Here is a 25068-nt window from a genome sequence, read left to right on the forward strand (position 1 = left end):
AAAAGTCCAAGATCAAGGTGACAATAGGGTTCGATGTCCGAGAGCTCTTCTTGGGTTGCAGATTGCCACCTTCTTACTGTGTTCTCACATAGCTGATGTCTGTCCTTACAAATACATGAATATGTTGGATGAGGGTTCCATCTTAATGACCTCATTTTAACCTTAAACAATTTTTAGAGGCCTCAGCTCCAAATATACTACACTGGGGATTAGGGCTTCAACATGGAAATTTGAGGGGATACAATATTCAGTGCATAACATGTGCCTTGTAAATATTTCCCAAGTAGGGAGTTTGTCTTTATATCCTCTTAGCAGAGTCTTTCACAGACCAAATATTTTTAATTTTGATGAAATCCAATTTGTCAGATTTTTATTTTGAACCGTACATTTTTTTTTTTTTTTTGTAATGCCCAAAAATCAGTTGCTTAGCTCTGGATCTTGGCAATTTTCTATCTTTCTTTTTTTTTTTTTCTTCCCAACAGTATTTTCATAGTTTCACATTTCACATTTAAGTTGTTACCCATTTTTCATTAAATTTTGTATAAGGTATGAGACTGAGGCTAGCATTCATTTTCTTTGCCTATGGATGTTCAGTGTTCTCTTACCATTTGTTGAAAAGGCTATCCTTCTTCCATTGAATTGTTTTTGCATGTTTGTTAAATCAGTTAAGTATTTTCTTGTAGGTCTATTTTTGTGTTCTGTTCCATTGATCTATACATCTATCCTTCCACACAATCCTTATTTCTATAGGTGAATAGTAAGTCTTGAAATCAGATAAACTGATTCCTACCCTTTTATTCTCCACCCCCCCACACAAATTATTTAACCATGCTAAACAATTAAAGCTTTAATAGTTACTTTGCTTCTTAATATAAATTTCAGAATAATTTTGCCTATATCTTCAAAGTAAATCTTGTCAGAATTTTTATAGAAATTGTGTTAAAACTATAAATCATTATGGGAGAATTGACATTTTAATTATGTTGAGGTTTTCAGTACATTGACATGTCATGCTGATTTAGATCACCTTTGATTTCTTTCAGCATTTTGTAATTTTCAGAATACAGATTCTTTGTATGTGTTATGAACTGCGTGCCTAAGTATCTTATTTTCTTTGTAGCTGTTATAAATGGTATTGGGTTTAATTTTGGTTTCTGCATAATCATTGTTAGTTAGTAGAAATGCAATTAATTTTGTGTGCTTCTTATGCCTAAAAATATACCTGGTGACTTTTTTTTTCTTTTTTGTGATGATGACTATTTTCAATAAAATTGTGAGAAAATATGTTTTTATTTTTGAACAACTTGTTTAAAATGAAATTTTTAGAAAGAAGCTCGTCTGTATTTGAGGTTGAGGAATATATCTCAGAGTAGGCATGGTGTTTTGGACAAAGTGTCCAAAATTGGGGTTTGCAAACCCCAATTGCCTAGTGGATAATACTTAATAAATTTCCCTTTTATTATCATTGCTGTTTTTCACACCCATTGATATATGCATGCATTAGGAAGTTCACCTTTCTATAGTGCTTTTAAGTAGAAAATCCATGCTAAGTAAAACAACGCTTTCAAAGAAAAATAGCCATAACTGTACATACACAGTTAAGCAAATATCTGGATTTCACTTGCAAACTAGAAATATGGTAAACTTATATTTTGGCTTTTGTTATTTAAATAGTATTTCTTGAGTAATTGAATAATACTTAAATTCTTTGTACAATTTTCTGAGTAGATATAGCCAGATCATATAAAAGGAAATTAAATCTATCCAACAAGCATGTCAACATGGGATTGGTGGAATATTTTGTTACATTGCACTACTTATTAAAAAGTTGGTTAGTTGATCAAGTCAGCATCATTTTATGCTGCTTTCAAATGTGCTTAATACCTGCACATTTATGAAAAAAAAAACCTCAAGATTTAAATATAGAAAGCAATTTTATAAGAGGCAATTTACAAATGATTAGCAGTCTCCCAAAGGAAGTACACAAAAATCAGAGCAAACCAGCACATGTAGCAAGTGAAAATCATCCTTTTAGTGCTTTTACTTGGGAGATGAATTCAAAGTTGTTTTTCTGAGCCCTCCCTTTTCTTCCCAAAGCTGGAAGATGAAATGGTGAACTGGTTTGTGTATAGCATATCTTCAGTGACATGTTTTGGAAGTCAGGTTAAAAATAAAATTTTCTATGCAGAGATTTTCCAGACAGCAGGGAGTAGTCATGGGACAAGGAGCTTGCAAGTTTTGTTTACATTGCCTTAATGGTGTAGTTTTTCCCCGGAATCTAACTTGTGCATGTATATGGCATGACTAAGCAAGTATTGGAGAGGACTGTCTGAGAATAGTGTGAGAGACTAGAATTGGGTCCCAAAGGAGAATGTAGAGGCTCTAGATCCCTAGGACTCATTGAATTTCATTATAGAGTTTGCATAAATCGTAGAGTAGCATTTTGATCCCCATTTCTACTCCAGGCTGACCTCCATGTATTCCATTACTAGTTTTCCTCCAAGGGTACAAGAGTTTACTCCTCTTGTTGGAAGAAAGTATGGCAATGTGGATTTCAGATATACCTGGGACCCTGGCCACATAACCATACATATGCTATAATTATTATATTGCCAAAACTTCTTTCCTGTTCTTTAATTTCATTTTTTTGTTGAAATAAATCAGTTTGCCAGGGTCTTCTCCCACTCATCTTAAAACACATTTATTCTTTCTTAACCTAATTGCATTGCGTTGACACTTACCTTGGTCTATTGGTCACTGTCAGTACCTAATGATTTTCTTCCTTAACTTTTACATGATGAGAACAAGGATGGCAAAATCAGCATGCCATTCAAGAGTCTAGACAGATATAAAAGAGGAGCAGGAGTTTGCCAAACCATTCTGTGTTTTAGTATATGCCACCAAATATGTAGATAAATTCTACTTAGGGATTTATATATTTTTCTAGTAATTTTTTCTAGAATACTTCACATTTTAGTGACCATTTCTATTATGTTCGGCTTAGATGTTTCTAGTGACAGGAATTGCTGCTTAACATCAGCGTATTCTACATTATTGGGTAGACATGATTACCAGAATTACCCAATTATCCTCTGTCCATTGGTCCTAGTTCTGACCTCTAGAGAAACAAAACAAGTTCACTCTTTCTTGTCTATGAAAGAGATTTGTTTTTGTGAATTTAGTGAGTAATTTCTTGCCTAATGTGAATATCCTCACTCAAACCTTCTCAATATGGTGCAGACATGATAATCATCCTATGGTTATGCTCAATTTTGCTGGGAGTCCTGCTTTTTATTCCATTATCATCCATTTATTTGGTACCTGCTCTATGTCTGATACTGGGTTAGATTCTGGGGAACATTTACTTTTATGTAACAGAAATTTACATAGTACATTCTCTGTTCTAGAATTTGTTCTTAGTGTCTTACAAAAATTAACACATTCAGTCCTCTTATCAAGCCTATGGTTTAGGTACTATTATTATTTCCATTTACATATGAGAAAAGCTTTTGAATGGAGGGAATCTATCTCCAGAGTCCACCAAGGTATGCTGATTCTCATGCACTGTGCTTCCTCTCATGCAAAGATCCTTGATGAACACAGATGTATGTAACCCTTAAAGCCCACGATGTGCAGCTCAGGCAGAGGAAGACAGTGGGAAAAGGGAAAAACAAGAGGCTCCCTGGATGTTTTAGTGATGTCCTAAATCAAGCATCATCTGAAGCAACTACCCTAAGCCAGTTTTCTATATAATAAATCCAGTTTTCTAGTACCACAAAACGTCAATAGTGAAAAAATTATATATATATATATATATATATATATATATATATACACACACACACATATACACACACATAAATTATATAATATATATAATTCTTGTGATCACCATACTATACTTCTTTGAATAGTACTTAAGATTTCATTTTATCACGTGATATTGTTCATTTTAGGATTTGAGGATTTATTAAATTACTCAGAATTTTGTTTTCTTTGTTATGTATTGCCATATCAGATTTTTCTAATTCTGTTTGCATGCAATTTATTTTTTAAAATACAGATAAAAGAGTATCTCTGTTAAGTTACCTATTGGTCTGGGCCACCTGGGATGAGGTTATTGCATTAGTTATGTCTTACGACTGTATAATATAAGGTCTTCACTACCAAATGTTGCATGAAATCCTATGAACATAAATGTAGTAGATCCTGAATGTCCACTACTATGGATAGAATTCCTTCCTCAAACACATACACATTGTTTTAAAAATCAAGGGAAAATAATCTTGGCAAAATACATCTTGGTCTATTTTATACATATTTGGAAATATTTTGAACGGTAAACAACTGTGAACATTGCACACTTGGAGTCACCAGATATTGTAATGGATTTGTAGGTCTGAGAAATTTAAAGTACTTCATTGAAGTTCACATGAAATTTCTACACGAAAATTTCTTTATGTAACAGTTTGGCTTTGTGTTAATCCATTTAATATGTAATATACACATAGCATTTTACAGAATTGAAATTTAATGCAAATCATAGAATGGAGAAATACATGATTATACTTTGCAAACTATAAAGTGTTAATGAGTAAGAGACAACATTCCTAAGTTACAAGTTTTCAACCTCCAAATTATAGGCATTCTATAGAAGATGGATTACTGTTGGAAATACACAACTTGTAAAATCTCAGCCTATAAAATTTGAATGATCTCAGATTCCCTTGTGTGTCTGTAACATGATTATAAAGTATTTAGTTCTCATATATGATCCTAAACTTACAGTATTAATAATGGATACATTTGTTGAATGTTTACCACGTGCTGAGCCCTGTGATAAACTCTTGCTGTGATGATCTTACTACTCCTTAGGTGAACTCTGAAGGTGAGTATTCTTATTATCTCCCTGTTACAGATGAAGAAATTAAAGCCTGGAGGGAATAAGATACTTATCCAAAGTCTTAACACTAGTCAGTTGACAAACTGAAATGGAACTCAGCTTTCGACTTTAAAGCCTAATCACCTCAACCACTTTTGAATCTTTCCTCCTGAAATTAGTTCTCTACTACTATACAAGAAGCCACACACCACTCTTCCTGCTCAGACATTGCCAAAACTCCTATTAGTGAATTGTAGTGACAGCGAGTTTATGATTTAAAGAACAATGGTGGTCTTTTTAATGCAACCCATATAACTGTCTCAGGTTAGATTCCTCTGAAGCAGATCAGGGAGGCGAGCTCTACCAGGGAAAAGTTTGCTGGGGAAAGCGGTCAGGAAGTAGAACAGGGAAATGGAAGTACCTTTTTCCTAAGTATGGATGTGAATACAGCCAGTCCTGACCACAGCTTAATTTTGCAAGTTAGCCCTGGAATATGAAATACACATTGAGGTGTATTCCAAGGTGAGGCAAGAAAGTAAGAATTTCATACTTCAGCATTTACCTGTAAAAGGTCACCACTCTCAGAGTCACAGACAAGTGTCAAACTCAGAAACAAATTACACAAAACAGGAGAGGTTGGGCTCAATGAAATGCTAAATGAATTCAACGGGCAGATCTTAGGTCATTGGTTCCTGATCTTCCTACACTAGGTTCTATTTCTTCATCACATTATTTATCAAATTCAGTTCTGAAAGTTTTTTTCTTACAAATAAAAAGAAAAAAACAACTTAAAGACTTAAAATAATGGAAATATATCAGCATCAATGATGACTGAAAGAAAATACTTGTTTAGATATAGACATCAAAGTACTGTTACATTTCATTTGGTAAGTTTCTTATTAATGCGCCCAGCCCTTCACCTGTTACTGAATACAAAAATGCCACATTCAAAGTAACACTGCACACTCTTCTTCATGTATTAAGATGGGGGGAGAGTGTACCACTTTACAAATATTCTCCAGCATTTCTAGCAGTGCTCACATAAAGCCCTCTGATTATTCTCTGCTTCGCAACTAACAATTCGTTTTAGGCAAGGTTCTCTGTTTGCTCAAGGTCCCAAGGAAGTAGGAGGTGGTTATTCTATGTCGTTATAGCCCTAGTTTCTATTTTATTCTTTGATGGTGATTCTTGTCGCTCACAGACCATAATCCACTCATTACCTTTCTAAAGTTGCTAAACTACTGTGCTGGCCAATAATAAAATATAGCCAATTTACAGATAGGCTCATTAGGATGGAAATCCTACAGTAGACCTGTTGGTTTCCCCAAGCCTGATCTTTTCGCATAGTTCTTTCCTTATCAGGAAACACAGATTCTCTTAGGGCAGGTGATATATGACCCCTTAGCCCAGGAAAATCAAAGAGTGTCTTTGGATAACTGTTTCTTTGCCTCTTGAACATTAAATGGTAGTTAAGAAATTCTCTAATCATTGTCATATTATAACAAGTTTATAGCTCTGACCATCTATATTTTACTTAAAATCAAATATTTGGCAAGTTTTTAGATTACTACTAATTACAAGTACTGTGTGTATATGTGTGTGTATGCTATGTATACAGATGGCATGCATCAAGTATTGTTAATAATTACAACACTTCAAGGCATCTGGGTGGCTCAGTCAGTTGGGCGTCCGACACTGGCTCAGGTGGTGGTCTCGCAGTTTGTGGGTTCAAGCCCCACGTCAGGCTCTGTGCTGACAGCTCGGAGCCTGGAGCCTGCTTCAGATTCTGTGTCTCCTCCTCTCTCTGCCCCTCCCATGCTCATAGTCTCTCTCTGTCTCTCAATAACAAATAAACGTTAAAAAATTAGAAAAAAAACAACATTTCAATACAGGAAGATTGGTTTCCTACCTTGAGTTTACAGAAGGAGGATTTTAGTAACTGATAAAATTCATAACTTTCCCACTGGATCAACTTCCTAGGGTTTCCAAAGCAAAGTACCACAAACTGAGTGGCTTAAAACAACAGAAATACATTTTCTCATGGTTCTGGAGGCTAAAAGTCTAAAAACTATGGCAGAGTTGGTTCCTTCTAAGGGCACTAAGGAGAAATCTATTCCATTATTTTCTTCTAGAACTTGGTGACAGCTAGTGACCCTTGGTCTTTCTTGGCTTGAAGATACTTCATCTGGTGTCTATCTCCATTTTCACACACTCATCCTCCCTGTGTCTGTGAGTCTTCACATGACCATTCTCTTACAAGGACACCAGTAGAGGCCTACCATTCTTGAGTATGATCTGATCTTAATTAATTGTATCTGCAATGATGCTGTTTCCAAATAAAGTCACATTCTGAGGTACTGGGCAGTAGAATTTCTTTTTTTTTAAATTTTTTTTTAGCGTTTATTTATTTTTGAGACAGAGAGAGACAGAGCATCAACGGGGGAGGGGCAGAGAGAGAGGGAGACACAGAATCGGAAGCAGGCTCCAGGCTCTGAGCCATCAGCCCAGAGCCTGACGCGGGGCTCGAACTCACGGACCGCGAGATCGGAACCTGAGTTGAACTCGAACGCTTAACCGACTGGGCCACCTAGGCGCCCCTGGGCAGTAGAATTTCAACACATTTTTTTGTGAGGCAAAAAACATATTTTTTTTGGGGGGGGGGACATAGTTCATCCCATAACCTTCCTTTACTCGGCAAAACAGAAATTCCAAAGCAATTTTGTGTGACTCCCAATTTCACGATTTTTCTGCTCTTAGAGTAGAGGGAGAAGAACTCTGGGCAAAACTACAAAGTGAAAGGAAAATGGAAATATATTTTCCCCTCTACCTTTTATTTTATAATAAAGACAGAAGAATAGTACTTTTAGATTTCTTCACTATCATAGCTGCAGAGTTTTGTTGAGCAAAATTAGGGGATACATGACTAAGTTTGTAAATGGATAGTATGAAATTTATCTGTGAATTGAAGACAAAGAAAACCAGAGTAGAAAAGATGAGTGGCATGTATTTTGAGCAGAGTACTTATTAACATACAATATTCCATAAACAGTGTTTCACTGATCTGGTTTGCTTGAGGCTTGAATGTGTGTGCAGGATAGAGTAAATCATAAGGAAATGGCTTAAAGGTAAGAAATGTGAGAGCAGAGATATAATTAAAATAACAGGAACTGACAAAAATTGTTTCTTAAGTAAGAGAAATACAGTGCTCATAATTGTAAATGCATTTATTTATTTAAAAAGAAAAAAAAAACATAAGGAACAAGTTAGTACACCTGCTAACATACAGTAGGAGTGAAACAATGTAATTTGGAGAGTAGAGACTTTGCCTTGTAGAGAAACAGGATCAACGATTGAACTGCAAACTAGGAAGGTATAAAGATAGTCTACCTAATGGCACAGGAGACCTAAGAGGTCTTCAAAATCAGACAAAAAAATTTTGAATAAATGAATGAAGGAATAACTCCACTATGCATTTTCTTCTAAATTACCAAAACCCACATGTTATTTTTGTGAATAAGGACATAAATGATGCGGTATTTTTCTCAGTAAATCCTTTGTATATTTTTAAGAGTGTCTTTATGAAGACCTGAGCAAAATCAAAGAGCCTACAATGTAATAGGTGATCTGTAGGGACTTATTTCCAAACCTCAAAATGTTTCAAATCTTGTTTTAGTTACTAAGAATAGATAGTTTAAGAGACACATTTTGCAATGCTGTAATAAAGACAGTAGTTTGGTTGCCCTTGAATAATAAAATTAATTACAAGACACTAATTATTATTATTTCTTCTTTTTTTATTTTTTTAAATGTTTATTATTGAGACAGAGGGAGACAGAGCATGAGTGGGGGAGGGGCAGAGGGAGAAGGAGACACAGAATGTTGAAGCAGGCTCCAGACTCTGAGCTGTCAGCACACAGCCCGACGTGGGGCTCAAACTCATGAGCCGTGAGATCATGACCTGAGCTGAAGTTGGATGCCAACAGACTGAGCCACCCATGTGCCCCTAATTATTATTATTTCAACTTTCTACTCCAACTGAACTATTGTGGCTACAGACTGGGAAGGTAGAAGTTTTTTTGAGAGAAATCAGAACCCACATATTCTCTTCTAAATATTATGATGATGCTTCATTTTGTTGTGTGGTTCATATGTGCTTGAAAGCATATACTCAATTAACAATAAAACTATATTGATAATCATAACACTATTGAAAGGCATGTTTAAATATTTAATTTTGATCTCAAATTGGAATCATTCCTCCATGTCCTCTTAAGATGAATTTGCTTATATTGATGTCCAAAGTAAAGAAATGACATAATCTGATGAAAAAGCTGGAAATGTTCAGGTTTTCTAGATTCTTCCAAATGTGATTCTAAATAAAAGTGATAAGATTTTTAGAACCCAAGGAATATTATTTGGTAAGTCATAACACAAAAGCATGCATAACACATCACCCATATGTGACTTAATATTTATTTATTTATTTTTAAAATTGTTTTTGACTAAATGTTTAGATACCAATTCAATTAAACTTAAGATTTTACTTAAGGGCAGATTTTTAAGGTTCACGTTAGGTCTAAAATCACAGAGTGATAGGGTCATTTAGCTCTTCACCTGCCTCTTCAGTGGGCTGCATATTTAATCACAGGATTTAACTCCAGAAGGAATCCAAACTTTAAAGTTTTTGTGGGGGAGGCAGGGAGACAAATTTAGCATATGACATAAAAAAGAAGCCCGACTAGGTTGAAAAAAGAAAAGCTTTTCTTTATAGAAGAATGCTGGCTAATGTATCTAAAAATAAGATAGAATTATAAAAATAGTTATTTTCCAACCTGCAGTGTAATATAATCAGGCATGAATCATCAATGGAGGATAAATCATTGGATGAGAGGTTATTGCAGAACAGGATATTTGCATAGCACCAGATATAACTCCCCAGATTGCTTAGCCAAGTATACCTACTAATTATAATAAAGGAAATATAATGCAGAAAATTAGCAGTCATCACTGTAACCACTTTAACCATAGGACCAAACTTAACATCACTGATACTGGGGCAACTTGATATATGCCTTTTGACGTGATGCCATATGAAATACAGAGAATCAGCCTTGAAATGTATTTTTCAGTAATGCGCAACCTGAATCTAATAAAGCTTTCAGCACCTAATTCCTGTTTATAGGATTCTGAAATAAGAAAAACTTAAACAATGCCACAAACACTAGATAAATCTAGAAGGTTGAAATTCTGTAACACAAGTGACCTGGCTTATTCTAAAAAACAACAACAACAACAACAGCAAAAACCAAGAAAGAGAATCATAATAATTGAATGCGGTGTACGAATCTGGATTACATGGAAGAATAAACAGATATAAAAGACATTGGAACATTTAAAAAAATCTGAATATAGGCAGTCTGTTAGAGAACATTATAGGATTATTGTAATTTTCTTAGGTACATTTTTAGGATTGAAATTATATAAAGAGAATATCCTTATTTTTAGTAGACATATGCTGAAAAAGAGTCATTGTGCGTGTAACTTACTTTCAAATAAGTCAGAGAAAATAAAGGCTATATTTAGAAATAAAGCAAAAGTGGCAAAATATGAACAACTGGTGAATTCAGGTAAAGAGAAACAGTTATGTATCAAACCATTTTTTTTTCTGTAGGTTTGATAACTTTAAAAATAAAAGGTTGGGGCAAAACCAAACTTGTTCTCTCGTATTAGCTAAATTAATTCTAGATTTTAAATCCTTGATTCCTTTTAGGTAAAATACTTAAATGATCTGTGATGCTTTATGGACTAAAACGTGCTTCACATAGTGGCTATAATTTTTGACTATAATAAACTCGCTATGAGTTATGTGTTAATTTCTCCACAGGTAAATATTTTCATTAGGTGAAGTGTTTTGTTTGTCTGATTTTTAAAAAAAACTGAAATGGTATTTAACATAACAAGGAACTAATCTATTGCTTTACCGTATTTGTTTCTGCTATTTTTACTCAGGAAGTTTCCGCACTTTTAAATACTAGGGCTCTGAATATTTGTCTTCCGCTGTGCCACATGTGACTGGAAAGCTCTATGCATGACTGCCACATCCTTAGCTAGAGTAGCCAGCAGAGATTTGGGGCAACCTGTGTTCTGTCTGCCTTTTTGCTTTCTCTTCTAACAAAAGCCTGATCTTCTCATTATAAGTAATTTTTACATTTTTTTTTAAGTATACTTTGATACATGAAACTTGGTTGCTCTTCATGAGTTACAGTGCTCTAAAATTGCCTTTCTCTCTTTGGAGAAGTGATGGAGAATCTATGAGGTAGATCAAGCTCTAGTTCTCCTTAGTATTAGCAAAGGGCTCTTCCGGGAGTGAAGAGAGGAGTTTCTCTTCTTTCTTATCCTAGAATTTACAGAGTTTCTGTGCTTACACTTGGCCAAAGAACGAGGTAAATATACTCTTTTTTTGGTGCCATTGCCCTCTACAGATACTATATATACTTATATTTATGCCAATATTAGCACGATATCCAAGAATATAGCTGAATGTAGTTCCATCCTTTCCATTATGCTGTCGATACAACCAGTCTCACACCTAAGCCACAATGGATACCAAAAATGAAGAGTCCGAGTGAGTATAGTCATTTTAAAATTACAAAGATATGATACAGACTGGATTAGTGGTAGCACAAGGCATGAAAAGGGGACTTCATCGCAAAATGTTTAGTGAAAGCCTTCTCTGTGGAAATCGCTCTGCCTCTCATTGTCTGTAATAAAACATTGAATAAAATTTGGTTCTTGATTTCCAAAACTTTATTATTAAATTGGAGAGACAGAATTTGAACACAAATGGCTAAAACCAAGGCAGGATCTGCGAAGGGTCATATGAGTATCCCAGGAGTTTAGAAAGTGAAATTAAATCATCTTTAGGCATCAAGAGGGCAAAGAGATGGCTTTTTCATTCATGTCTTGAATGGATACATGACAGTGGAGGATGCTGGCATCCTGGAAAAAGACCATATGTACAGACAGAAACAATTAGGTGAGCCTATTGCCTGATTGTCAAACACATTTTCAGCAAAAGTATTCTGTAGAAAAATTATGAAAGGCCTTAAGGGTCTGGATAAAAAATTTAAATTTTATTCTTCACACAATGGATTCTCAAAGCATGATTGAGAATCACATGCATCAATTTTCATGGGCTACTTACCAAAAATATGGAATCCCTGTGAAACTCATGAGAGCTACTGAATCTTGGTTTCAGGGAATAGGACTTGCAAATGACCGTGTACCTCTAAACATCTGGATCAGGCTTCTGAAACTGCACAGATTTCCAAGCCAAATTCAGAGAACTTGAGGAGAGACTGACTATATTACAGTGTCAATTTTTTTCCGAGTTGAAATTCTGATGTCATTTCCTGGTTGTATGTATTTATATGTACTGCTCTTAGTTTTACTTTCTTTGGTATAAAGGATGCATAAATAGTTAATTACTCATAGAATTGTTAAGATTACAGGGGCGCCTAGGTGGCTGCTTGGTTAAGCGTCTAACTTTAGCTCAGGTCATGGTCTCGAGGTCTTTGAGTTCGAGCCCCGCGTTGGGCTCTGTGCTGACAGCTCAGAGCCTGGAGCCTGCTTCAGATTCTGTCTTCCTCTCTCTCTGCCTGTTCCCAGATCACACTCTGTCTCTGTCTCTCAAAAATAAATAAACATTAAACATATTTTAAAACAAAGATTACAAAGATGAACACTTATAAGGTGCTGGACTATGTTGAAAGAATTACTGAAAAATCTACAAATTGATCAGATTGTAGATTATGACATCATCTTTCTATATCCTTTGTTATTTTATCTGTTGTTCTTACTGGTAGCTAATGTTTTTTTTTTGTTTGTTTGTTTTTTGTTTGGTTATTTGATTTTTATTCTTTTAATAAATAAACAAAAGTATACTAAATATCCCAAAGGGTGAGAAAAATTCATTACAGTGTCCATAAGAAATAACAAAAATACATTTATTTAGATATTATAACAATGAAAAGTGACATTTTGACAGCTAACATATTTTACCAGTACATAGTATAAAACAAATCAAGCCAAAAAAGGACATAATTTATTTGTTTCCAAATTGCCTAGGAAGAGCCATAGTCATCTGACCACAATTTTAATCAAGTATCACCATACCAGGTAGTCATTTTTGTGTGTGAGTTAATGATGGTTGAGAAGGATGCTGTTTTGAAATTCCCTTGTCCCACTTTTTTCCCTCAAAATATATATACCCCATTGTGCAAAAGTAGAAATATTTGATCCACCAGATCATTTACTAGTCAATTTTTATTTTCTGTCATGTTTTAAACAATGAATTAATATGGAATATTTTATCAATGGGAATGAGATATTCTATAAGTTATCCTATTCATATGCCTACCAATTGATGACAAAAGCTACTGTAGAACAGTTTTCGGCACATAGTTAGAGCTCATGCAGAGTACAAAATAGAGAATTTCCTACCCTTGAAGATACAGGCAATGGGGGAAACAGGAGAAAGCCCCATATAGTGTTAGTCAGCTTCGCTATGTTGCAAATATACCAATATTCTCATGGGATATGGTGATTTTTTTCATTCTTTTCCATGATTTCTAACATCATACACTTTTTGGTTACTATTAAAATCCAAATATTTTAAATTGTTGTTAAAAAATTCACATGCCCAGGTAAGTGTTACTCTTAACGTAGTTTAGCAACACTGCGCTATTTTCTTTCTTCATTCCCGTATTCTTTCTCATACAGCTTCAGTACCATGAGTTGCTTATATATATTCTGCCTTCATTTCTCTGGAATTTGACCGTTTTCCCCTTTGCTCTGCCACCTTTTTTCTTTCATCCCTTTAGCAAACCTTATAATCAAGTCTTCAATTGCAATTTTATAACTTTGCAAGAGCCACTCTAGTCAAAAATGATTGGGGTTGATTCAACTAGTCTGGTTGGTTAAGGTGGGTGTCCCCTTGCTCCCTCATGGCTCCATGTGCATCACTCCTGAAGCTGCCTGCTTCCTTGGAAGAGGGTTACCTACTAGATAGAGGGGGTGCTTTTTCGGTCAAGGGTACAGGAGTAGATATACTCTCCTGCTAGAACCTCCCTAGAAGCTCTCAAGGTCTGTTTGCTGGGTAGGCAAGCTTCCAAGACTCCAGACACATCCAAATGAAGTGCTGTGTATGGCAGTCTGCCTTTCTTTTTTTCTTTTTTTAATTTTTGAATGTTTATTTATCTTTGAGAGGGAGAAAGTTAGAGCATGAGCTGGGGAGGGGCAGAGAGAGAGGACAGAGAATCTGAAGCAGGCTCCAGGTTCTGAGCTGTCAGCACAGAGCCCAATGCAGGGCTTGAACCCATGACCTGTGGGATCATGACCTGAGCTGAAGTCGGACATTTAACTCAGTGAGCCACCCAGGTACCCCAATGCCTTTCTTAAAAGAAAAAAGAAAAAAAGAAAAGAATGGACATTCTGAAAAAGTTTTGTTTTTGTTTTTTTTTACTTTAAAAATCTTTTACTGAAAACAATAAGCTTATATTGAGGAATGTGGGCTCCACTCTTAGATCACTTGGTAGTTAATACTAATCATGCAATTTTTTTCCTTTTTTCCTAACTGCAGTTTTCTAACCAGACAAATTATTTGGCAGTTTTTGTTTCAGTTTTGTTCACAAAATGACAAAATAGCCCCTTCATCTAGGTTTTGTATACTAAAGGAGACAATTCATGTAGAGTGCAAAGCACATACTAACTGGCTTAAACTAGAGATTTATTGAAGAATAATGCCTTTATTTTACATTGTGCAAAAGTAGTCAGAATACTGCATATAATTTGCAATGATTCAAGTAGTCCTTTCCACCACTAGAGCAATCCAGTTATGTAATTAAATACTTGAGTAGCTGTAGTGCCCCAAAATAGCCACATAAACACAACATTTAATATGGGAACTCACAAAAGCAGAAGAGATCATTCTAATACTGACTTTTGGAAAAACTTATAAGACAAGTAAAATTTTCCCCAAAGAATAAAATGTTTGCCTCTTTGATAAGTTAAAGTAGAATGAACACGTGCCTTAAATCACTGGACCTTAGTTAAGACCCTGGGTTTAATGTCTGTATTTTCTTCTCAATGTTCACATGTATAAAATCAGGGTGATACTGTTTTTTACTGCTCTGTTATAAACTTGCTCTAACTTTTCCTTTCTTCCTCCTTCCCATCTTCCTTCCCTTCTTTCTTCCTTTCCTTCCTTTTTTTCTGATTTACTTTCCCAAACACCCTGCTCTGTCCCAGAAACTCTAATAGATTCTGAAGTGAGCACACTGAAAATACAAATATCATCTTTTCATTCTTGAAGCTAACAGTTTAGTGGGAAGGAAGGAATCTAAAAGAAATTTCAATAAGACCAGATACATTATATCAGTGAAAGTTCTGGTACTATGAAAAATTAAATAATGAAACAGCTCTAAAGCTTTCTACAAACATAAACCCAACTATTAAACAGGAATACTGCGTAATCTGAAAATAGCCAGTCTTAGACAATGGGCAGTTTAACCTGTGCACATGACATGCTGGACAAAATAATGCTTCTTTTCAATGAAAAATCCCTTTGTCTACAGTGACTGGAATGGTGCCAGCTGTCCAATCTCATCAGGCTCCTTCTCCTCCAATAATAGTAAGGCGTTATTTTCATTGTGCTCAAGTGACTGATCTTTCAGATACTGCTGTGCAATTGTTTCTTTCTGTGAAGTATTTCAAATACAAAATAGTGTATAGAGAATAGTATAACAAAATTCACACACTCATTATCCAGCCTCAGCAAATCTCATCATTTTGGCATATTCTTCTCAGGTTTTTAAGATAAATCATAAAATACAGATACAGTTGAGGCCCCTTGTATATACTTTTTAAATTCCGTCTTCTGTTCTCCTTTCTTGGTGACACCTAAATTATGTGATTATCATTTCTATTTAAATATTTGCAATATTACTGTAGTATTTATAAACAATAAGTAGCATTGTTTTGCATATATTTAAACTATATGTAAAATACAATATGAAATTGTGTCATTTTATATCATATTTTGCTCATTTATATACAACATACGAATATAGAATTCATATGTAATTTATAATATGAGCATACACACACACACACACACACACACACACAGATACATACTTCATTTTAATGGCTATTCTGTATTCCACTGTTGATTATATCAGAAATCGCTTGTCTATCTTTATTGAAGAGCATTAAGATGGTTTATAGTTTTCGCCATTACAGATCGTGCCACATTGACCATTATTGTAGAGGTTACCCTTTCCCCAAGTTCTTTTTTTTTTTTTAAGTATATTTATGTATTTTGAGAGCGGGCATGAACATGGGAGGGGTGGAGAGAGAAGATCCCAAGCAGGCTCTTGGCTGCCATCACAGAGCCTACACGAGGCTCAGACCCATGAACCATGAGATCATGACCTGAGCTGAAATCAAGATGCTTAACTGACTGAGCCACCCAGGTGCCTCTCTCCCTTTTTTTTAAATAGTATGTGAAAAGAAGTCTGGGATGCCTGGATCAAAAGGAATCAGATCTTTAGCTTTACTAGATACCTCTCAAGTTGCTTTCCGATGATTGTACTTACTATCTTTCTGTATCTATAATGAGATTTTCCTTTCTTCTCCTTTCCAATATCTGAGATTGTCAGATTATTAATTGTTTCCAAACTGATGAATGTAAAAGTATGTCTTGTGGATCGTTTTATTTGTTTGTTTATTTGTTTTTACGTGATTACTATTGAGATCGATTTTCTATTCATGTTTTTGGTCATTTGTGTTTCTACTTCTTTGTTGCCAGTTTATGTACTTTGCCCGTTTTCAAATGAGTTGTTTGTCTTTTTTCTTATTGAGGTGTTGGAATTCTCTAAAGTTATGCATACTAATCCTTTAGTTATATGACTTGAAAATATTTCTTCCATTGGTAGTTTGTTGTTCTTTGATTTAGTAACTTTTGATGACCTAAAGGTTAACATTTATGGAATATATATTTAAACTATGTTTAAGAAATCTTTTCTACTCTGACATAAAAAATACGTTTTCTTCTAAAATTTAAATATCTGGTAGGTCAATTCTTTAAATTTTTTTAAATTTTTATTATTTTTTATAGGTCATTTCTTATATTTGCTATTCTTGAAGTTATCTTAACCATCCTTGGCCTTTTGGCCTTTTATATAAATAATGAAATGACCTTGACAGTTTCCATTGGTGAACATTTTAGATTTTGAGGAAATGTCTTTATGAAATAATTGAGGCAAAATGACCTTATTTTTTTATTTTTGTTTATGTTTGTTTGTTTGTTTAAAGTTTATTTTTGACAGAGACCTAGAGAGAGAGAGAGAGAGAGAGAGAGAGCGAGTGCATGAATGGGAAAGGGGCCGAGAAAGAGGGAGAGAGAATCCCAAGCAGGCTCTGTGCTCTAAGCTGAGTCCTACTCGGGTTTGATCTCACCAACCATGAGATCATGACCAGAGCTGAAATCAAGAGTCACTGCTTAACCAACTGAGCCATCCAGATGCCCCATGGATAGAATTACCTTTAAACAAAATTAAGTTTACAATTCATGAATAGACTGTCACTCTCCATTTATTCATATCTTAGTTTTGTCTTTCAGTGATGTTTTAAAAGTGCCCTTAAAATATTCCAGTAAATGTGGGGTGCCTCGGTGGCTCAGTTGGTTAAGTGGCTGACTCTTGATACTGGCTGAGGTCTGATCTCACTGTTGGGGAGTTCCAGCCGGGCCCCGCATTGGACTCTGCTCTCACTGTGTGGAACCTGCTTTTGATTCTCTGTCTCCCTCTTTCTGGTCCTCCCCTGTTTGCTCTTTCTTCTCTCTCTCTCTCTCTCTCTCTCTCTCTCTCTCACACACACACACACACACACACACAGACACACTAAATAAATAAATAAATAAATAAATGTCAAAAAAATAAAAAATTCCAGTAATCTTATTGGGTATAATCAGAGAATTTACATATTATTGTATTTTGTTTCTCTGAATTTGATAACAATTTCTCTTTAATTAATATACATTTACACAAATTACATCAAGTTTTAGATGTTCATCTTCTAACCAAGATTTTTGCTTAAATCTTTATAGGACCTATACATTTGTGTAATCTTTTTAGATTTTTCTTTGGAGACACTCATACTCCATTAGAGATCATTTTTTATCATTTTCCTTCTATCTGATAGCTTTTATTTATTCAGCTAGTCCTACTGCCTTGGCTATGATAATTTGTATGAAGTTGGTCAGCATGGAGATTGGAGAATCATTATCTGATTATTACATCTGAAGGACACAGGTCTAAATTTTCTCCCTTAAAGCAATATTGCAATTGGCTATCAGGTTAAGAAAATTTGTTTAGTGCTGTTTTACTTTGTAATGATTAATTTTTTTCTGAAGTTATTGTAATGATCACATAGTTTCACCTTTAACCTATCACTGTGGTCTAATATGTCAATAAAATTTTCCAATATTGAAATATCTCTGATTTGCTTTTAAGAACTGTATTTAGCCATGGTGCTTTTTGATATTTTTTTATGGACTGAAGTTGATGTGCTAATTTCTTTTTCTTTTTAAAAAATTTAGAATACTTGTGTATATTGTTTGATTTTTTTATATAAAATTATTATTTGGGGGCGCCTGGGTGGCGCAGTCGGTTGAGCGTCCGACTTCAGCCAGGTCACGATCTCGCGGTCCGTGAGTTCGAGCCCCGCGTCGGGCTCTGGGCTGATGGCTCGGAGCCTCGAGCCTGTTTCCGACTCTGTGTCTCCCTCTCTCTCTGCCCCTTCCCCGTTCATGCTCTGTCTCTCTCTGTCCCAAAAATAAATAAACGTTGAAAAAAAAAATTAAAAAAAAAAAATTAAAAAAAAAAATAAATAAATAAAATTATTATTTGTGTTCCAGAGGCATTAATTAATCTACTCTTCTATTTCCCAAAATAATTTATGATAATTATAAAAATGCACTCCTTAGTTTGGTAAAACCACTTAAAAACCTGACTAGAACTGGTGAATTTTTGAAGGGGAGATTTTGGTTGGCTCTTCATATTTTAGTAATATCTGTCTAAACCTCTCTCCTTGCCATTCCCCTTCCTTCCCACTTTGTTTTTGCAGCTTCTTTTTAATCTATTTTCAGCCTTTCTTATTTACAGTTTTTCTCTCAAGGGTACAAATTTCCTTCTGGGTATAATTTCCACTGCCTTCTTGAAGTTTTTATACGTGATTCTGTCACTGTTGTTTACTATGTAATTTCTCTAGCACTTTCTTCTTTAACCCATAAATTATTTAGGATTGCATGTTCAAGTTTCTAAACATACGGTTTCTATGGTGTATTTGTAAATGTGCTATGAGTTTTAGCTATAATTTTGTTGATGCACTATTGAATTTTATCTTGGTTAATGCTTTTTGTTGGTAGGATTGATTGCGATTATTTGAAATCTGATGAGCCTGAGTCTCTGACACGCTCATGTTTTTTTTGTTTGTTTGTTTGTTTGTTTTGTTTTTGTTTTGTTTTTGTTTTGGTTTTTTTTGTAAATGTAAAATATGTCCATGAAAAATCTCTTCTTTCTACAGTTGGCATAGTACTTATATACATGTCTATGTGTGTAAAACATATGTGTAAATATTTAAAGTTTTGTTATTCTTACTAAAACTTTTGGCCTGCTCGATTTATCCTTATGTGATAGAAGTATGCATATTAAAGTCTTGAAGTTCACAATTTGCTAATTTCTTTGTAAATTTTTTTCAGTTACTTGTTTTATCATTGTACCTCTTCACAAGTTCATTCTTATTATATGTATTATATCATGGTTATGTGTACTTGATGGATGATTGTGTGATTTTTTATTACTTTTATAACCTTTATATTTTCTAAATTTGTATAATTATAGATGTTTGTTTTGTATTTTATATATCTGTATCATAAGTGCGTATTTGCATCATTATAATACCATTGTTATATCAAATAATATGTAGTGTCCTGCTTGATCTTTATTACTTTTTCCCTTAATTATATTTTGGTTGATAATAATTTCATATCTGTCCCATATATGTTTGTACTGCTTTATTTTGAATCTTAGTGTAGTTTTGCATTTTGTTTATTTTGTTAAAGTGGTATACAGCTTGATTTAAAAATATATAATCTATGGGGCACCTGGGTGGCTCAGTCGGTTAAGCGTCCGACTTCAGCCCAGGTCATGATCTCGCGGTCTGTGAGTTCGAGCCCTGCGTCAGGCTCTGTGCTGACAGCTCAGAGCCTGGAGCCTGTTTCAGATTCTGTGTCTCCCTCTGTCTGGCCCTCCCCCATTCATGCTCTGTCTCTCTCTGTCTCAAAAATAAATAAACGCTAAAAAAAATTTTTTTTAAATAAAAAAAATATAATCTAAATATTTGTTTCATTTCTTAGGGGTGGACATCTATATTGTTGAGATATTTAGACTTATTTCTAAATCACTTATTTTTATTTTTTTCCTGAGTTCCATCATTTTTCTCTTTTAGCCCCCTTTCTAACTTCTGTGAGATTGATCAGGTTTTCTATTACTTTGTTCATTTTTTTCTTCTTTCTTTTTCCCTTCACTTTTGGTCTGCTATTTACAAGCTATAGACTCTGTGTGTATTTTACTCCATATAAGTAATGCTAATTTTTCACGAAATCTCAATTTACTCTGCTGCATAACTATCTCATCCTAACTCTGATAAGGATCTTATTGCCCTATGACCATCCATTGCATATCCCTTGATACGACCTACCATCTTCTCATCATCACTTTGAAATTTACTTTGAGTTTTCTTAACATAAGAATTTGTTGTCTTAGAGTCAATAGTTAAAGTATTTTTATCAACATATTTTATTAATTTTTGTTCTGTTTTGTCCCAGACATTCTTTCTGGTTTCTTATTTCATAAATCTTCACACTTGAATGATATTTTGGCAAGTTATAATATTTTAGGTTGACAGTGAAATCTTCAAAGCAATGGGAAAACATTGCTCCATTATCTTTTCATCATTTAGCACTTTTGCTGATGAACCTATGCAATCTGTAGTTACTTCTTGGTAGTCTGTTTTTATGTTCGTTGATTTATTTTTTTTTTCTTTTTATTCCTGAAATTATACAGTTCACTATGCTGTGTCTAGATATGAGCTCATCTTTATTCTATTCTCTACTAGGAATATACTTTCAAACTGAAAATTCAGATACTTGCTCAGTTGACTTCTTCTGAAAAGCTTATTTGAAAATATATGGTGGAGACTCTCTATTACTTATAGTAAATCCATCTGTATTTTACAGTTCAACCACTTTCTAAGACTCTGTGGCTATTCTAGTGACATTCTATTAAATAATATTTTTCATTTCCAAGATTTCTTTTTTTTTTTAAATTTTTTTTTTTTTTTTTGTTTTCAACGTTTATTTATTTTTGGGACAGAGAGAGACAGAGCATGAACGGGGGAGGGGCAGAGAGAGAGGGAGACACAGAATCGGAAACAGGCTCCAGGCTCTGAGCCATCAGCCCAGAGCCCGACGCGGGGCTCGAACTCCCGGACCGCGAGATCGTGACCTGGCTGAAGTCGGATGCTTAACCGACTGCGCCACCCAGGCGCCCCTCATTTCCAAGATTTCTAATAAGACGTTTTTCCCACACCACCTGTTCTTTTTATAGTTAAGCTAATTTTGTGCTTTAGATTTTCACTATTCTTCATGCGTTTTACAGGTATTTGTATACCATACTTTGTCACTTATTCCATAAAACTAATTGTGTCTGGAATAAATGTGTTACATGTAGGTTGGATATCTTTCTTAGCCTTACTTTGCTCCATGTGATTTATAATTTGCAGTGGTTAATTCATTGTAATTGATTCATTTATTAATTTGTTCATTTATTTTCTCGCTGACCCATTGCTTTTCCTCATCTATTATGAGTTGCCTCAATCTGGCTGCACTCAGGGGGAAGATATCAGAAAATATAAGGGAGAAGATGTCCAGAATCAGATATTATAATGACCTCTGGATCCACTGTCTCCACAGTCATAGTACTGATCATAGCTTAGCATTATTATTCAATGTCTGGCCCATTGGAGATGTTTGTTTGATTTTTATGTGTGGCAATTTTATTTTGGGTTTCTAGTTTTCAATCCTGTCTCTCCGTGTGTATTTGCAGTACAAGTGTTGAATCAAAGCATGGACTCATTTTGCCATTTTAACTGGAAGTCTGTGACTGATTACTTGTCTCTTTTTGTTGCTCATGTTGTGGATTCTTGTTCATGTACTCATTATTATGTAGCATCATTTTGGGAAAACTTCAACTGTCATAATGCTTTATACACTAAATTTATCAAAATTGAAAATTAATTTGAAGATTTGGAATTAAAGTTTCTCAAATTATTTATTTTCGTATGTAGACAGTGAAGTGAAGACATTTGACTAAAATATGACTTAAGGTACTACTTGAAGTAATAATAACTGAAGTATTATAGGTAAATATTATATAAGGAAATGTGGGCATTTTATACAGGGGGGAGAATAATAGGATGATAGTGTGGAATACTGAGAACATTGGGCTCTGAGTTAGAAGATGGGACTCTATTCTGGGCTTTTTTAGCAAATAGGTGAAAGAGGTCAAAAGATTTGGAATCTTCTCTGAAGGTTCTTTGAACCTTTGTCTTATCATTTGTAAAATTAAAACGTTGGGATACAGAACTTCTAAGATTCTTTTCTGTCTCTAATATATGATCCTGATATTCTAATTGGTCTTATGCTTCTGAAATGATGTCTAAAACTTTCAAATCATTTTAATCAGAGTAGAAGCAATTTCTATAGAGGCTAGAACTATAAAGATAATAGATTATAAATGAAGCATTTGGATTTACAAAGAAAAATAACTGACAATAATGCATAGGTAGAAAATGACATAATAACAGAAAAGAATACAGCCATAGTCACACCTTACTTCAATTTCTGAAGAGTTCAATTTTTTTTTCTGGAAAAGAATATTCTATCTGAGTAAATGAGGAGTACAATATTATGTTATCAACTTTCAAATTTGAAAATCACTTTGATCTGCCACTTCGTTTTTATTTTAGCCTTGAACATAAAAAAGAGTGCATATCTCATTAGTGCTTTCTGTGCAGTGTCCAAAACATTTTTGCCTACTTCAAGGTTGTGAAGACATTATGTTTTTTTTCCTAGAATCTTTTTTTTAGCTTTTATGTTTATTAAATTTTTAAAAAAAAATTTTTAAGCTTATTTGTTTTTTTTTCTTTTAATATAATAGTAGGATCTTTTAATAGAACAGAGAGGGAGGCAGGCAAAACATAAGAGACTCTTGAATATAGAGAACAAACTGAGGGTTGCGTGAGGAGTGTTGCGTGGGAGGAATGGGCTAAATGGGTGATGGACGTTAAGGAAGGCACTTGTTGGTATGAGCGTTGGGTGTTATATGTAAGTGATGAATCACTAAATTTTACTCCTGAAACTAATACTATTCTATATGTTAACTAAATTGAATTTAAATAAAATCTTGGAAGGAAAAAAAAAGAGTGCATAGAACGCTAATAAGCACAGTCATCCTGTCATCATATTTCATGGGGGTCTTCCATTCACTGACTTGTGTGTTGTAGGAATAGAGGGAAGTTGAGAAATATTCACTCATTTTCTGAAAAGGCAGGGGAAAACCACTCCACACATTTGATTTTCATCTTCCTTCAGAAATAGAATCATTTTTAAATATAGAAAATCATACAATGATAGTTATTTTGTGTTGATAATGTACTTGGTGTCAGGTATATGAAAAATGCTTTGTTTTGTTTTTTGATAATTGAAGCCTTGCAGTAGATTTCCCTAATTTATAGACACCATGTTTTCAAAGAATCAAGACAACTCAAAAAACGTTATCATGAGTTTAACTGAAGGCAAGTATCAAGTAGAAATCATGTTTGTATTTTTAGTATCCATCATAATATTTAGTTCATCTTTTGCATTGTTTACTGAACTGATTTTAAAGAGAAGGTAACTCTGAGAATGCAAGGTTTGTAGAGCTTTTGAATGTTCATCAATCTAACAAAATCTACTTGGACATTTCAGAGCTTTGCTAGACTCGTTAAAAATCTTATACAGGGTCGAGAAGTTTTTATGTAAAGCTCTGAGTTTCATAATTCAAACTACTTTATATTTTAGAAAGTGATTTTTGCATATATTGTATATCATCTATCACCTGCAGAAGTGCATATCATCACATATATAATTTCTGTAGCAAAAAAAAAAAAGTTCATCTTAGGCGAGATAAATAGCTTTCCAACAGATCAGGTTTTGCTGCCAAATGAGGTTGTGGCATACTTCACAAAAACAAACTTTTCAGAGCTTTTTTTTTTGTTTTGGAATTGTAGAGAAAGAATGGTGTGCCTACCTTATATTATCAGAACAGAGAACCAGATGCAGAGAACCAGATGCAAGAGTACAAAAAAGTATGTTTGAAAAGATCTATTTGTATGCTGCAGAAACATACTGTAATTCGACAACCTTTGAGGACATTGATACGTTTAGCCGACATAATCACAACATTTGTCATGCCCTCTTGAGACAACAAAATTGTAAAGATGACTGATTGGGTGGACATAGTGGGGCAATGTGTGTCAGAAAATTGATTTTATAGGAAGTTAATTTAAAAGGAGCTAGACTTAGGGCCTTGACGTCTTCAGCTACATACACTTAGCAATAAAATCAGAAATGACAAAAGTGAATAGATAATTTAAAAAAACAGTTTAAAAATTGATGAGCTGCCATTAAAATCCTGGAGCCTCTCTGGAGGGTTTGATTTATCATGTTGCTCATATTGGAGGTCAGATGAGAGCAAGTTCAAGTAAAAAAAGATTTCTTCAAGATGGAGAGAAGAGACATTTGCTAAGTAAATAAATAAGTGAATAAGTTAAAAAAATGTAGTTGACATATAAACTTTTTTTAACAACAGAGGGAATTTTGTTAAATGTATAAATACATAGTTAGAATTTGACATGTATTCATTTAGCGTTTGCATGTAATTTTAAATTTTGCATCATGCAGCGAGTGCTAGTATAAATACCCTCTCTGTATTTCAAAGTCAATGGCAAAAAAATGGATGGGG

Source organism: Lynx rufus, unplaced genomic scaffold (assembly GCF_022079265.1).
Source record: "Lynx rufus isolate CCGP_SWC_20201006 ecotype Redwood Valley unplaced genomic scaffold, mLynRuf1.p SCAF_5, whole genome shotgun sequence".
Classification (NCBI taxonomy): domain Eukaryota; kingdom Metazoa; phylum Chordata; class Mammalia; order Carnivora; family Felidae; genus Lynx; species Lynx rufus.